Here is a 16,921-nt window from a genome sequence, read left to right as displayed (position 1 = left end):
TTTTAAAGATGGGTACAGTGCTTCTCTTCTCCCAGTCGCCTGGAACTTCATTTTACTGCCATGACTTTTTAAATATCATGGAGAGTGACTTGACAACTACATCCAACAATTCCCTCAGGACGCTGGGATGCATCTGGTCAGGGCCCATAGACTTATGTATGTTCAAGTTCCTTGGGTGTTCATGAACTTGAACACAGAGTGGGAAGCAAGTCCAAGTCCCCATCCTACTGTCCATCCACTCAAGAGATGAGGGAAGAAATGTTGCCAGTGAAGACTGAGACAAAAAAAGTCGTTGAATACTTTAGCCTTTTCCTCATCCATTGTTATCAGTATTCCAGCATTTTTTATGAGAGGTATATACCTTCTTTAAGCTTTATTTTCTGGTTAACCTACCTGTAAAAGAAAAATGAAAATGAAACATCAGCCATCTTGTGAGTGATCTTCAAATGGTTCAGGGGGAAGAAACAGGCTCATGCCAGGGACTAAAGGGCCCTTATGGGGTGCAACAAATGTTGGAGGGTACAGGGAAAGAAGAAGGTGCCCTCACTAGTCCTTATGATATTATGACATTTCCTAAAGAGGAAAATTGTTCTGAGTAACCTTTGAGTCAAAGGTTGTAGGGACTGAGGCGGGTGGTAGGAAGTCTGTTTAGATGCTGGCAGATGTGATCTGGGCCAGGACAAGCAGCAGGGAGACTGAGAGACAGCACTGTCAGGAAGGGAAGGAGATGAGCTGAGAGGTCTGGTGTGAAGGAAGGGTCAAGGGGTGGAGGAAGAAAGGTCTGAACAACATTGTAAGGAGAGACAGAGTTGACAATCTCTTTAGCAGGCATTTGTGCCTTGGGATTTCAGTCAGGTACCCCACTGGATGCTTCTGACAGGACAAGAAGCTCCTCTCCAGTCCCAGCACCCTCTCCCCAGCCTGGTGACACCACGGGGAGTGAAGCTGCCTCACGTTTCCTTATGGAACAAGAAGCATGGTGTGACATGTGGTTTAACATCATGAATGTGCAAAGCTTTTCTACCAATAGTCAAGTATGGAGATGGCAAGGGAGAAGTTACTTTTTCTTCCTCCCCTCTCACTTTCTGTCCTTTCTTTTGTTTTGTCTCCTCCCTTGTGTTGGTTGTCATCCTATCTGCTCACCTAGCACTAGCTGGATCCTGTGTCTCTGTTTGTTTCCCTTTAATCCACGCAATAGATCAGTGACAGACCCCCACTGTAATTTTTTAAATCAAAGCCCTTTATCTTGAATTGAGCAAGGTCAGGGAAGCTTCTTAAGGCATCTTTGTATTTTTCTATCTCTGCCTCAGAGCAACTTAAAGGATAGCTCAACAGGATTAGTAGAAAGTGCAAGATTGGACAAATGGATTTGGCAGGGGCTGGCTGGTGTGCCTGGGAACTTGCTGTGCTGGAAAGTGGAAGAGCGGGGCTGTGCTCAGGGCCTCTGCTGTTGTCTGCTGCACCTCTGGGCATGTGAAGGCAGCTGGGCTGGTGCTGAGTGCAGCCCTGGGAGAGAGCAGCCCAGCCTGAGGCACTGCTCCTTGCTAAGCAAGGCTACTTAGCACTGGCTGAGTGCTCCAGGGCCAAGGCACAGGGATATCACTCTGTGCTTCAGGGATCATTGCTCTCAGTGCAAGCCCTTCTGCAAAGCCTGGAGGGACACACTGAGCACAACGGAGCCATGCTGGAACAGGGACAAGCCACAAAGCTATTCCCTGCACTTATGGGTCCCTGAGACATGCTTCTCTCTTTGCCTCCATCCTGCTGGGTGCTGCTGGAAGCAAATTAGCAGTCCAGAGGTCCTGTCGTTAGGCTTTGCTTCCTTGGCTTAGCTGCTTCTGCTTCTCTCCTCTCCTGTTTTGCCTTATGATTTTGCAAGTGCTTGTATTAGAAGAAAGTGTCAGGCTTGCAATTTCTCCTGGCTGATACTGAGTGCATCCCTGACTCTTTGCTGCCCCAGCCTCTTGCTGCTGCTGACAGCACCAGTCCTCCCCTCCTCTACTCTAACCCGTGCTGGATCTGCCTGGCCTGGGAGAGGGTCTGCCCCAGACTGCCCCTTCACCTCTAATGACCAAGCTGTTTCGAGCAGCCACCTGTGAGGCCAGTCACCAGCCTGTCTGAAAAGGCACCTCTCCCTTCCCCACCAAATGGTCAACCTGCACCAAATGGAGCCCTCATCCTTTGTTCTCTGGTCCTCCAAATGACTGCTTCTCTCCTTCAGCTGAAGCCCCTCTGTCCTGTCTTGTATTCTCAGTGTACTGTGCCTCAGTGTTCAGGAAGGAGGCTCATGAGGAGCATTTTGCAGAGCTGCAGCTGGTTCCTACAGTCTGTTCCCCCTTGGACAGACACCCCATCCTTACATGTGGTGCTCAAGCCCAGACATAAATTGTGTTATCCTGTGTGCATGCACACAGTGATGTGAATTGAATGTGCAAGGGAATAGAGATCCCCATAACCTCGGCCTTGCTTTGCCAAGCCTCCCAGAAAGATGGGATGGTTGGATTAGCCAAGGACATGACTGCTCCTTCTTGGTGCAAGGATTTGCCTCACAGGACTTGCCACACTGTGGTCTTCCCATTATCAGACTCTCATCTCCCAGGCAGAAGAAGGGTCACTCTGGGATCTCACTTCCTCCCCATCATCCTCCTGCAGCAGCCTGGCTGTATGCTCCAGGGTTTGTCTTTGGTCTGGGGCACCCCAGCCCCCACGTGCACTGCTCATGGGGGAAGCTCATGCTGTTTCTGGACAGAAGAGGATTTGCATGCATGGTGGGGGAGAGACAGCCTGGCCTGTTTATTCTTAATGCTCCATATTATCTCCATTAATAATGCCACCTCTGCCTCACATACTAATTAAGGCTCAAGATTTTTAATGTAATAGGGAATTTGGGCAGAGACCACACAAGACTGGCTGGATTAAGTTAACCTTATGGACTGTTAATGGATCTCCTGGAGGGGCATTTCAGCCTAATGAGAATCCAGCTTGAATGGTAATCAGGGGCACACTCTCCATATGCCTAGTGGTGCTTGAAAAGCTGGCAGGGCTGCAGGGCAGGATGTGGGAACAGCATCGGCAGGAGCTGCTCATGAAGCTGAGCAGGGAAGAGAAGGATGCAGGGCTGGAGGGAAAGACCTCAGTGTGAGGGAAGAATTGGAGTAGCAATGCTGTGGTGCTGCACAGGGGAGAGCCTGAAGCAGGTGCTAAGGCTGGTTCTGTGCTTTTCATGCTGGACATTTAAATATTAGCACAGAGAGCTATTTTCCTGGTTGTGATTGCCAGCAGTGAAAAGGTCGCCCAAACTGTCTAAGCCAGGAGCAGGGCTCCTCTGTAGGGAAAAAAAATCTGGCAAATCCTGTCCTGCTTCCTGGAGACCTGCACTGTGGGTTGTGACTGCTGCTACACATTGGATCAGAGAGTCAGACTTTCCCAGTCTGTCGTCTTCTATGGTGTGGAGAAAACATCAGAGAAGGGATCTGGTACAGGACACCCTTATGTGTAAAGTGAGAGGCTGAGTTCAGAAGAAAACTAAGAGACAAAGTGTTCAAAATGGAGCTCAGAGATGACTTTCAGTGCATAGCGTTGATTAAAGTTTGGGGACATCCCAGATTCAGGATGGCAGTTGAGAAAAAAACAGATGGTGCTTAAGTGTTAAGGCTTCATTTCATGTGTGTTTCTGGTCCTGGGTGAAACTGGGTCTTAGTGGAAGCCCATGAAGCCTTCCAGGGAAGGTGTGTGTATTTTCACAAATGACTCTTGTGTGCCAGTTTTGTCCTCCGGAGCGAATAGGTGCGAAGTGAGATATAGGGCAAAAGCAAAGCCTGAAATGGAGGCCAGTTGTTTGCATTCCAGTTTGGGGAGTTGAGTAATTTAGATCAGCCTCAGAAAAAACAAGTAGAGCTCTGGATAGAATGTTTGGGAGGGAGTTAGTGATCTGCAGAATTGGCTAAAGAAATGAAGAAATGTCTTTGGGGTTCTCTTCTTACTCAAGTCCCACTGCCCCAGGACATACTCCAAGTGGACAGGCTCCATGCTTTGGAACCCAGCCTGGAAGTTGCCCTGGAAGTGGGATCAGGCTGAAGGTTTAGCCTTCTGATAGAAGCAATAACAGAGCAGCTAAGACATGTTGCTTTGGCTCCAGAAGCATGAGTTTGAGCTGTGCTGGCTGCAATTCCATAAAATTTCTTACTCCAACCCCAGCTATGGGTGATCCTGGCTGGGGAGCTGAAAGTCAGACAGGTACGGCTGCAAGTGCAGAAGCCTCTCCATATTCCCAGCTACAGGGACTGCTCTCTCCTAACTCTGTTCCCTCGAGTTGCCCTACCTGAGCTTTGTCAGTCTGAGATGGCCCATGGCTTGGATGTGAGCTGAGTCTTGTTTGTAGTGTTTGGGGGTGGCAGTTTGTGGGTTTGGATGAAAATCTGTGAGTTTGTAATGCAGTTCCTGTGGGCTGAAAAGAGGAATGAGGACATGGAATAGGTCCAGGTCAGGTTGCCCAGTGAGTTTTTTCTTCACTTTCTGGCTCTCAATATGGGAAGATACCAGGGAACTGCTAAGAAAGGAGTTCCCTCCCAGTGTGGTGAGTGGGAGTTGGTTCCCAGGGCAGAGCATGCTGCTACCAGTGAGCAAGGAGAGCTGAGGGAAGGTGAGAAAGGAAAAGCAGAGTCCCGGAGGAGAGGCAGTGCAGGAGCCAGACGGACTGTTCCATCCGGAGAGGGGACCCCTTCCCTGCGAGCCTGGATGCCCCAAGGGGTGCTCTCCAGTACATATACACTACCATAGTTTTGTGCTGCCACACTGCATTGCCTTCCCAAGGCTCTGCAGGTGTGCAGTAACACACCAGTGTCTCACTGAGGTAAATGCTGCCACACACACACAAGGCAACCCACAGGGGACCCACCACTCCCTGTAACAGCTCAGAAATGTGCTGGTATTTTCAGCAAGGAACAGACTCATACATGCAGTCAGTGCTCATCCTGCACTGCAGCACTGGATGCACACATACACATCCCAGACATCCATCCCTGGCATCCACTCCCCACAGCAGGCACATGCACAGCACGAACACACTGATGCTCACCAGAGGCCACGCATTCCTGCACACCCACCTGCACACATGGCACCACACTGTCCATGTGACATTACCCCATGCAGATGGGCTCACTCAGGGCAGCACTGACAGACACGTGTTTGTGTCTTCCAGGTCCCCCTGCACGCCACCACAAAACTGTGATGTGGTTTGAGAGGAGCACTGAAGCGCACATGAAAATGTGCATCTGCATCCCGCTTAGCTCCTGTTTGCTGTGCTTTCTCAATCCCTTTTCCTTTGTTTAGCCAGTCATAGTACTTCTTCCATGCCTCTGAAGCACAGGAGCAGATGTCTGCAGGTCAGTTTAGGAAGATGGTTCCCTTTTGCTCTAGTGGCTCACTTCAGATGCTTAGGTCAGTGCTAAGTGTCTCAGAGATGAAGATCCTCCTTGCCTATCCACACACAACACCTCTGTGTCACTCTCAGTACCTATGAGAAATTCTGAGTCCAAATGCCTCATTAAATTGCCCTCATGACCGTACTTTAACCCAACTAGCACTTCAGGCCACAGTGGCTTTTCTAGGTTTGGCAGCATCTGTTAACTTTGACCAAATGAGGCAGCTCCATCTCCACTCTGCTTTGTGCATGTGCCTTGCTGAGACCCAAAGACTCTCTCACTTGTCCCCTTTCAGCCTAAATTATTCATCTGCTGTAATGCACAATGGATGTTTGTGGGAAGAGGCACGCAGGTACAATTGAGCACAGTGCTGAAGCACTGACGTTACCAGCAAGCTGAAATTGCCTGGGTGCACGGGCCAAGCTTAGCTGAGAGAGACAGGAAATTTCTACTCCTTCAAAGCCCTTCAGAAAAGAGAATGGTGGTGGCACCGGTGAAGGCAGAGGGGTAGAGGGGCTGTGCGGGGCTGAGATGGCAGTGGGACTGCCCACATGTTCCTTGTAGCTCCTCTGATGCTGCCACATGGACATGGATGTGATGCAAGCATGGGGGAAGGTGGGAGTGTGCTGAAGTAGGTGGCTTTAAGGAGTGGAGAGCTGGCATGGCAGAGTAATGGTGTGGAAAGTGTACATGCACTGGGAAGGGGCTGAGGCTGCTGGGGCATGTAATGTGTGTGAGGGCAGGGAGCTCCTGAAAGAGGCCATTGCAATGAACACTCCACTGACCTACACTGAGGTGTATCTATACGCGCTGGCAGCCCACGCTGTCCAACAGTACAGGACAAGAGCTTACAGGACTCTTTTCACACTTCCTGCATGTGGCTGGGGCTAGACCTGACTGCAACCCCTGCATTGCCTGTGTCTAAGCCACGCCTATGCCAGCCTTTTTTCTGCCTGTGAGCTCTTCCTTTTTTATCTGTGCCACCACTGCTCCAATGATCCCAGTGCAGCCATGGACCCCTATGCCATATAATCTACAGCTGCACCCACACCCAGCTGCTCTTCCCTGCTGCAAAGCCCATGCTTTCCCTTGCCTCTCCCCTTTCCTGGGGCACACAGGTATGCTTGCTTGCCCTGGTGTCGAACCCTGGTTGTTGTCACGCTGTGACACTGCCGAACCTGTTAAAACAAGCCTGGCAGAGTGCTCCTGTGCTGTCTCTGGTGCTGGGCCGATCTCCCTTCATTCCCTTGCCCCTTCTTACCTACCTCTGTATCTCTCTGTCTTTCCTAGGGCCTGAGGGAAGCCGGCGTCTTCCTGGCCAAATCTTGGCTTCCCATAAGGGTTTATGTACTTCTTTGCAATGCTTAGGTTGTGCAGTCACATCCCCTGATGCCACTATCGGCCAATTTCAGAGCACGTGGGGCTGGTGGGACTGCACACTCTTCTTTGCATGCAAATTATGCACATCTAACACCAGAATGGAGGAAAAAGAAGGGATGAGTGTGGATGCTTTTGCAGGCTTTCTGCTCCAGAGACTTTTGCCCCCTGGAGCAGCAACTCCAGTCCGTGGACAGATACATGGGAGATTGCAGAATGGGCAGAATTAGAGAAAGTATGGGGAAAAAAAAGGGAGAATCTTACTCAGAGATGGAAGCAGTTAAAGCAGATTGGTGTGGCAGTGGAGTGTGTGTGTGTGCATATGCACCCATGCTCTTGTACAGAATAATACAGCTGTCTCCAAAGTGAGTTCCAGCTTCATAACTTCCAAGAATATACATATATATATATATATATTTTTTTTTTTTAATGAGTGGTGCTGGCTGTTTGTGTTTCATGTCTAGTTTGTGTTTGTCTGCCTGTGTTGGATGTTGATGAGTATTTGTGTTTTCCATGTGACAGAATATGTCTGGTAGTTGCTGGGGCTAATGTTTAGGGTCCAAAAGGATGCTATGCCACTGTGGGGGCTGAGTTTAGGTAGATAACTGTATCTGATACAATCAGTTTGTATGCTGCAGGCAATTCACAAACAGAGTATATTTATGTGTGATATACAGCCACTGATGCTTGCTTGACTAATGTTCCTGAGTGCATGAGGATGTTTTATGTGCCCTCATTTTCTTACAGATACGTCATTTGCTAGTGTGGTGTTAGCACGGGTATGGTTGTGTGTGTGTGTGTGTGTGTACATGGCACTTTTTCTGGTCGCTGCTGTGGGAGTGTGTGTCATTACATGCTGTGTGTTTGTGCAGTAACAGTTTCATGTAAGGGGCCAGGAGCTGGTATGTGGTAGACATGTTTGGGTATTTCATGTGTATTTATGCAGGGATCACTATCTGTTGTGCTGTATAAAAATGTTTTTGCTGTGTACTCAGGAGAGGTGAAATAGGCTGGGTGGAGCCAATGTGGTGGTGTGTGACTGTTGTCTGAGTTATCATGTGTGCATCTTTACACAGATGTGCAACCTTGCAGGTAGGTGCAGGGTGTATGTGAAGAAGAGAAGCACCTCATCCTTTAGATTAGCTCTGAGTTTTTAGGGGTTGTATGCAAGGTGGTGTGGAAAGGCCAGTGAGTAAACGTGTGTGTGTGTCCAGTGTGTGTGTGTCCTCGCAGGGGGCGTGCCTGCGTAACTGCACAGGCTGGGAGGTGGCGTGTGTGTGTGTGTGTGTGTGTGTGTGTGTGCGGCCGTGTGTGCAGGCACACCTCACCTCCTGGTGCAGCTCTGTCAGCACCTTGCCCTGTGCTGGGTCAGGTGCTCTCTCCTTTTGTGTGCAGTGGGACAGCCAGGTTCTTAGCACACAGACCAACCCCTTCCATCCTTTCAGTCTCTTTCCATCTGGCTGTCTGTCTACTCTGCTGCCCGTGTCCAGTTGTCTGTTCTCATAATCACCATTACGCCTTGACTAGCTCACACCCTACACTGCCTGTGGACTCAGCAGCTGTGCATCTCTCCGTCCCTCCCACACACACATTCACATACACACACACACCCTGGATCTTCATGTGTGGCATATTCAGTTGCCATTGGAAACCTAAGAAAGAAGTGAATCTACCCTCCAAGTCTTAAGCTGGTGGTTTTTTTCCTCTTTTTTTTCCCTCCCCTTTCCTCCTCTCCTCACAGAAGGCAAAGTCGTTCGCAATGAATCCATGGCAGCTTCGATCGAGCGGTGAGCTGGAGCACCTACTCACAGGCCACTCCTTCATGTGACTGAACAGAGACCTTTCCCAGCACTCGCCAAGGAGAGCAGAGCCCTGGATTTACCTCCTGCGTACCCGGGCACCTCCAGCGCAGGCACTGTGAGGTAAGCCAACCTCAGCACCTCTGCCTGTGCCTCCCTCCATCCCGTCCTCCCTCCCTCGCGTTGCTTGTTCCCCAGAGGTGTGAGGGAAGAGAAGGGCAGGGGTTTCGGCTATGCTGTGGACAAAATCCAGCTTTCATTAGCGCCCTCCCCTCGGAGCCCCTGCCCTTGCGGCTCTGCATGCGTGTGCAGGGAGGGGTTGTTTGCAGAGCAGCAGAGGGAAGCGCTGCGGGTCCCCCGCACGCAGTCCCGAGTGCATTCCGCCCCTTTCCCATCCCTCCCTGGGCACACAGACACCTGTCTGCTCTTCTCCATTCGTCATTTTCCTCCACCTCCCTTATTTCTCGGGAGAAGGGGCAGCCAGGCTGACTCTGCTCCAGCCTGGCCAGCAGCAAAGCTGGGCTCCGCAGCCCTGGCCTGGGTCACCTCAGGAATGCAGCTTGCAGCAGAGCAGGAGTGGGCATCATACTACCGGGAGTGGGGCATAGAGGGGAGGATTCCTCCTCCTCCTCATCTCACAGATATTTTAGGGATTCCATTCCCCACAGAAGATGCTGGCCTCCATTTCATAGCCAGGTACCTCTGAATACCCAGCCCAGCCTGTCACAGCTTTTGGGTTGATGGGCATGCTCTTTGTCACTGCTTATCTGCTGTCCCCTGGTGCTCTTTATCAACTGGAAGGGATGTTTTCTTATTGGAGACAGTGTGTTTCATAAGCTGGGAACGCTGTGTGCCCTGCACAGGCAGTGAAGGGGCCCTGTGCAGAGCCTGACCCATTTTGGGGCGCAAAGCTCCTGGGAGCACCTGAAAGGGCCTCCTGCTGTCTGGGGCTGCCCTCAGTGCCCCTTTCCTCAGCTCCTCTGCAGGGAAAGCAGAAAGATCAGCTGCACTATTTCCATGCCTTGTCTCTGTGCTGCTAGAGCTGCTGTGGTGTGGGAATGGGAGGGGAGTGGGAGCAGCTGTTTCTCCCAGTGCCTGGGCAGGCCCAGACACGGTGCCAGTCCTCAAGGAGCACGAATGTGCCTGGTGATACCTCTCCCCAAAATAGACCCTAAAGCAACGAGCTGCTGGCAAAGTAGTGGGTAATCTCAGAGGAGTGGATTTTAAAGGGGAGGTCTGGGAGTTTGCAACCTGCCAGACTGTAGTTTTAGGCTCTGCACAAACTCTGGCAAAGACCAGAGTTTTTCTCAGTTAGATTTTGGGGGCTATTGTGTTTCTCTAAGGGGAAGGGACTGGCAGGGTATGTGCTACTGTGCAGCTCCAACAGTGGTGCTGGTTTGGTGTCCCCTGAAGGAGGTGATGGGTTGCTCCTCTCCTGCCCAAGTCTCACCTGGTGATGCTGACAAGGAGGGCATATCTTCCACTGCATCTTCCAGTGCATCTTTCTTCTGCCACTGCAGGACTCTGCCATTAGATTTCCCCAACTGCAGTTCCTCAATGCCCCCTGACCCACTACTCTAGTACTCTGTGCAAACTGCTGCCTTCAACTTCTCTTTGGTGCCTCTTGCTGCTTTTCTTCCTTCTCTGGGTTGCACTGAGCCCTGCTTTTCTCTCTTTCAGCACCTGTTCCTTTGTGACCACCATGCCGGGCAGGAGCAGCTTTTGTCAGCCTTGGGAAGGGCTGATGCTGCCCAGTGGGGTTGTTTCTGGATGCTGGTGCCAGCTGATGATACTGTGAAGTGATGTTTTCCCCTGTGGTTCACACCCTTCACCGCGCGTGTGCATGTGTTGCAGGTGACAAGTGACGGTGGTGTTGCTGATGTGTCACTGCTCCTCTTGGCGGGAGCCTGGCAGGGAGCATGCCCATGCAGTCACACTTGGTGTCATTGTTGGGGAGTTTGCAGAAATCAAGCTCTTCCCATATGGAGCCTTCAAAGTCATTTGGCATTGGTTAAATTCCTCAGTCCTCTCAGGACATGGCTTTGGCACTGGCTCACGGTGGACAAGACAATAAATCCAGCTCTAGGGAGCTTGGTACTGGGTAAAAACTGCTGCAGCTACATGGTAGAAAATGCTGATCCAGTATGAATTCACTCTGCTGCTCAAGATTTGTTTAGAAAACAATGTTGGCTTAACTCTGTACTGGCAAGATTTATGTTATATTGGGTATTATCTGTCTGCACAACCCTATCTTGGTGCTGTCTCTAGTGCTGCTTGTGTGCCATATCTGGCACGTGCTCCAGATCGTGTGCTATGGCTAATCTGACAGATGTAATTGCATGCTTCAGCCAGCCTAGCTCAGTCCCTCCTGTCAGTCTGAAAGAGGGTTAAATTACAGTCTGGGAGTAAGCCATGTCCCACACCCGGCAGATGCTGGGGAGGATGGCATTGGCTGGGAGGAGGGCAGGCATTGCACGGAAGAGGAAGGGGAGCATTGTGTCAGTAGGAGGATGTTCTCCAGCCCTGACCACTCCACAGGTCAGTGCACAGGACCCAGGAGAGGCATTGTCGTTCCTCACAGGACCATGTTGGCAGAAAATGGGGTTGCACCATGGACGGAGGCTGGAGGCAGGTGCTCGTTTGGGACAGAGTATGAGTGCAAACCCTCTCTGTTATGCTGCAGGGACTTTTTCCAAGTCTGTCACTTAGGTGCTTGTCTTGCTGAGGGAGGTTATATTTGTTTGTGCTGAAGGGCCAGAGGGCAGGAAGGTGGTGAGAGGTGATTTGCCTTATACTTTTTTGTGGATGTGTGTGAGTCTCTGGTGATTAGGAGGAGATTTGTTGACTAGGTTTAGCAGTCTGAAGTCAGTTTTACTATAAATCCCAGAAAAATGAGCCTTTGGACGTCTAAAGTCAAGAGGTGACACCAAACCTTGTTACTAAGGGTCCTAATCATTGCAAGCTCTCACACTGGTCACCATGCTGCAGTTTCCCCTACCTTTGCGTGCAATCCTACCTCACAACAACAAAAAACCCCCATTTAAACCACTACACTAAATTTAACAAACAAAATTTAAACAAACATAAAACCACTACATAATTAGTATAACAGTTAGTATTTCCACCCAGTTATAAACTTAACCCAATACAAGGCAGCAGCCACAAACAGTGGGAGAGGAGGGGGCTGGGGAGTAGGGATGTGAGGGAGCAACACTTCAGGCTGCACAGAGAGATGCTGTGGCGAAAGGGAGGTTCAGCCTGTGGACTCTGCTGACACGGCTGAGTGCTGTCATTCACAGAGGGCTGGGTGCTGCAGTAGAATCCATAATGACCAGGGGGCTGCATGCCAGGGCCAAGGCAGCAATTCACTCAAGCCTCTGTTTGTTTGGGAAGAGAAAGGGAGTTTGTGGCTTATCACTTGGGAAACAGAGTAGAGATTCAGTGGAGAAGGACAGGCTTCTTGGCTGGGTCTCCCCGAGCAGCCATGCCACATGTCTGTGTGTGTGAGGGGACTAAGGAGACCCTGGTACAGGCCATGACTGGCAGCTAGCCATCCCCACCCCCGTCGTTTCACCTCCCCCTTGCACCCTCTGCACAGCCACTGCCAAGTGGCTGAGGACAGCCCTGAGATAGACACACATGACAGACCAGTGCATGTGAAGAGAGGGACGTAAGTTAAAAGCCTTGCTAGAAGAGCAGCTGGATGGGATTTGTGCGACCTCCCTGCCTGGTTTATGCCTTGTGCAATAGAATATATCTGTGTGAGTATCCATGTTGCTTCATTCCAGCCCAAACAGGTACCTTCAGCAAGGCTGCATTTCTTGTGTGGGGAGTCTTGTTGGACTAAGTCAGGGCATGAAGACGACTTCTTTCTTCCCCAGGTTTCTTCTCTGTCTCATCCCAGTGTGAGCCCTCTCTTACTTCATGGAGGTGGAGACCTGCAGGCAGTGGAGGGAGGTGTTGCAGAGGGAAAGGGGAATCCGAGGCACACAGAGTATGGAGGGGATGCAGACACTGAGATGAGAAAGAGGGAGGGCCTGAGAAAAAAAGGTCAGAAGCAGCAAAGGAAAAAAATGGGTGGAGAGGGAGGCAGAAAGAGAGCAGCATGTGTGTGCAGTGACAATGTGGTATGGAAGTATCTTATATTGACATTACAGACTAGAGTTTGACCTGACCACATTTGTATGGAGCAGGGATGTGGTCTCAAAAGCTCTGTAGCAGGAGGACCAGCTCTGCACAGTAAACTGCTCATCTTCTATTCACCTCCTTAATTAAGGGAATAGCTGGCCTATGATTGTCCTGCTTTGAGATGCCTTCTCCTTGTGCATGTTTGTCTGCTCCCGATATGGAGGAGGGAACATGGCTGAGAAGCCTCTCCTCGTGTCCTCCATCCTCCTGGCCCTCGCCCCATGGAACCAGAGGAAGTGAATGTGCTGCCCAGCACTGCTGAGAGTTGCCTTGCTCTGTACTGGAGTGATGTTGGTGAACTCTTACAGGGAGGCACAGACTTGCCTTTAGATGGCTCCCCAGAAAAACTTATGGCCACATTACCCCACACAGGCAGTGTCTGCAGGGAGTGAATTCAACAAGGATTTTTTCCTACAATTTTTTTAATGTTTTATTCTACAATTGTCCAATCAACATGTCCCACAAGAACTGAGCAGCAGCAATTAGATAAGAGGGATTTATGGAAATTTCTCTTCCTCTTTTACAAAATACACTTGAGTATGTGTCCATCAGGTAAGGGAGGTATGCCAGGTCTGTCACAGGGTAGGTAGATTTCATACAGATGTTCTCAGTGTCACTTTTGATGGGGATGTGATGGTTTCCAGAAGCTGGAATGCCAGTCTTGCCTTGCAGGCAGGTTGACAGGTGAACATGTATGCACAGTCGGTCGTGTGTTCATTGTGACATAAACCTGTGCGTTCTCCTTTTCCATCTTGAGCTTCCTCCCTGACTCCCTGTTGTAGGACCAGCTGAAGGTATGGCTTAAAGTGAGTGGCACATCAGGGCCACTGGGCTGTGCCCCAGTCTTAACTGCCATGCCTTTTAAAGCCAGCCAGCATGGGGAAATCTATTGAGAACCAGTCTGGCACAAAGGGAGAAACACTCATATAATGGGGCTACTTATTTGAGTTCTCCAGCATTGCCCATTTCATTTCATGTCTTGTGGCCGATGTAGTTGAAAGGCAATCACTGGAGCTAACAGCCCAGCATTGTTCTGCTCACCTTCTGATTTACTTGCTTTCATCCTCGCTGGGTTTCATCTCCTCCCAGGTTCATGCATCCCCCAGCACTGAGGTCACTTTCTTTTCATCACACCTTAGGCTGCATATAATCAAGCTAGCACTGTTCCTGCCCTGAATCTTCTGGGGTCAAGATGGAAATCAGTATTCAGTGAGAGACCCAAACAAATGAGCAAAACTAGCCCGGTTGGTCAGAACAGGGTGGATGTTATCCAAGAAAACTCACATTGATCAATTCCAGTCACCTCCTGTGCTTAAAGTGACTCAGTATCTCCATTTTTAGGATGTTGCTGGGGAGCTGAATTCTCTTATGATTTTTCTTGTATCAGCTGTCTCTACCAACAGTATTTGTGAGATTCTTTTCCTGTATCTGCTTAGATGAGGATCTGTTGGAAAATATGCTGGTAGAATAATGGGTGCTGGGACAAAGCAACTCATAAAACCCCCACAAACCCAGTGAAAAAATGCCCAACAACGACAAAATCTCTGCCTCCCTTTTCCTGAACAATAAGTTATCAAGTCCAGATGGTTAAACCCGAGAGTTTGGAAGGAGCTTAAGTGATTGAGCTGCTAACAAAAAAATGCAATCTCTTGTTGGAAAAAAAATAAAAGCTACTGATTTGGGGAATTGGAGAAGACCAAATGTTGTACCTATATTTAAAAAAGGCTTCAGTGATGATCCGGGGAATTAAAGATCAGTAGGCTTTGCATCTGTATCTGGTGGGAATGATAATTAAAAAACAGTGCTTGAAGACATCTGGAAGATTATGGTCTGTTAGGGCCTATCCAGCATGGGTTCAGCAGGGAAAACTGCATCATGCTAATCTTGTACAACTTTTTCAATGTGTCAATAATGCAGTGGATAACGGGGAACCAAGTGATATAACATATTTAGACTTCCAAAGGGCTTTTGAAAGATCCTACACTTGAGCTGCTAAAGAAGCTAAGTAGTCAGTGAGAGACAAAATATTGACATAGATCAAAAACGGAGTAGGAGACTGAAAGAATGAGGGGATTAAACAGTCAAGTTTCACCATGGCAAAAGGTTAATGTGGCCTCCAGGTTCTCTTCTAAATCCCTTATGATTTACCTTATTGTTTAATGAATTGGAAAGGTGGGATGAGAGATATGCTGCATGGAAATCAGCAGATGAGACAAAATTATTATGTTGGCTGTGGGCAGAAAGGGCTGTAGGAAATGCCTGGGAAAGAGAACTAAGTTAAGTGAATGCACTGTGCTCTGGTGAATGAAACTGAATGTTGGTATGTTCAAAGTAATGTATGTTGAAGGCAGACTCAAAACTCTTTAGATACCCAAAAGGTCCTGAATCAAGAGTATCAGCCAAATGAAAGTGCAGGTGACTATCTTTGTAGTGCTCTGCCCCATGCTGTGATGCCCTTGAGCAGGCAAATCAGCTATTTGGATGCAGAGGCAGTGGGTAGCAAGGGCTCTGGAAGAGCTCTTCGTATATCTGCAGTGCTGCTTCATTTGGAATTGCTAGCCAAACCCAGGTCAGCCTGTTTCTGAAGGGATGCTGGAGAACTGAAGGGCCTCTGAGGTAAGAGAAGGCCTGTGAACACCCCCAAGTGAAGATATGGAGGAGACAGGGGTTGTTTGTGTCAGATAGCAGACTGGGAGTGTATGGTGGGAGGAAATAAAATTGAGACATGAGGATATCTGTCCTTCCTTTCCTCATCACCTAGGAGTGAAGGAATGCACAGTGAAATTAAAAAGTATGGGATTCAGGTTCTCAGGGTTGAACTGTGGAGGTCTAAGACATGAAAATTTGTCAGGTCCAAGAATTTAGAAAGGTTCATAGTGGGCTTATGTGTTTTGTGGAGAACAAGAGTACCTCAATGAGCTTTAACTAAGGATGAGCCCAGTTTTACTGTCTGAACCTGCAGGTTCAGTCTTCTGAGCTTATATTAGTCTGCAACTCATAGCAGCAGATAAGAAAACTGAGACAGGAGTACATTGTCCCTCATTTGTTGGCTTTGATGTTTTTCCATTTTTTCTTCCCCAGATTTCAGTGATGTTTTTCCTGAGAGCCAGTGTGGACATTTCTCTGGCCTGGAATGGCTGTTCCCTTGTGTACATCTTACCTGCTGGGACATGAGCAGTGAAATTCTATTCATGTCTAATCATGTTGAAGTACATAGTACAAAGGAAAATTTCCATCCTCTGAGTTTGAGCTTGGTTCTGGGGAAAACCAAACCCCATCCCTGCCACAGAAAAGGTGCAAACCCACCTAAACTTGTGATACTGCCTCAGATCAGGCACCTAACCTGCAAAGTTCTCAGACACTCCTAGGAGATTGCCCATGCTTCCATCTTCCACCTGAGCTATGGATGCAGGAATCGGTGCCAGGATAACAGGCTATCCAGCAAACTTTCTGATTTCCAGGCCAAGCTGGAGCCCATAATTAAAAATCTGCTGGGGATGAAGGGAGAAGAGAAACACCTGAGCCTATGGAAACCCTGAAACCTTATTTGATTACTTCCTTCTCTCTTCAGTGTAAGCACCTGAGTCTACAAATATATCTTCCCTGTCCAACAGCATTCCCTATGCAGGAGCATGGTCCCAGTTATTTTTGTTTGTTTGTTTGTTTGTTTGTTTGTTCTTTTGTTTTGTTTTGAGTTTCTTTTTTTTTTTTTTCGGAGTCCATGATATAGGATGCTGAAATCTTCAACAGCTTGTCTAACTTAGCCTGTGTGTAGCTACAAGTGCGTCAGTAGCTACACACAAATCCCATACTCCTTGTAAGTGTGTCTCCCTTCTGGACAGCACACGAGGTGTGAGCAGAGTGACTACTTGCGCAGGGAAATGTTTTTAAGCCAGATAAAAAAACACTGGGGATCATCTTTGCATGCTGCTCTTTGCTGGATCTCTGTGATCTCTCTTGTATTCCTAGAGCTGTGATTTGTTTTGGTGGGTAGCTTGGAGCTGCACCCACGGCAGCTGATGTGGATAGAGTGGGAGCAGCCAGGCTTGTGTCCCAGTGCCAAGAGACCTGGGGTCAGTATCACACCTTTCCATGTGTTTAAAAGTTCCTGTGAGGCCAGAGGGAACTTTGGCA

General features: G+C 49.0%; 1 long non-coding RNA gene across 1 annotated transcript in view; it reads left to right on the top strand.

The window, feature by feature from the left end:
- Window positions 1–16,921, top strand: part of LOC134549331 (uncharacterized) — a 49,445-nt gene that overhangs the window by 8,108 nt on the left and 24,416 nt on the right. The window contains exon 2 of the long non-coding RNA XR_010080061.1: window positions 8,542–8,722. This is a non-coding gene — a long non-coding RNA (uncharacterized LOC134549331). The remainder of the gene's footprint in view (window positions 1–8,541; window positions 8,723–16,921) is intronic.

This window comes from Prinia subflava, chromosome 4 (genome assembly GCF_021018805.1).
Source record: "Prinia subflava isolate CZ2003 ecotype Zambia chromosome 4, Cam_Psub_1.2, whole genome shotgun sequence".
NCBI lineage: Eukaryota > Metazoa > Chordata > Aves > Passeriformes > Cisticolidae > Prinia > Prinia subflava.
Note: the sequence above shows the minus strand (reverse complement) of the source record. Positions and strands in the feature narration are given on the sequence as shown.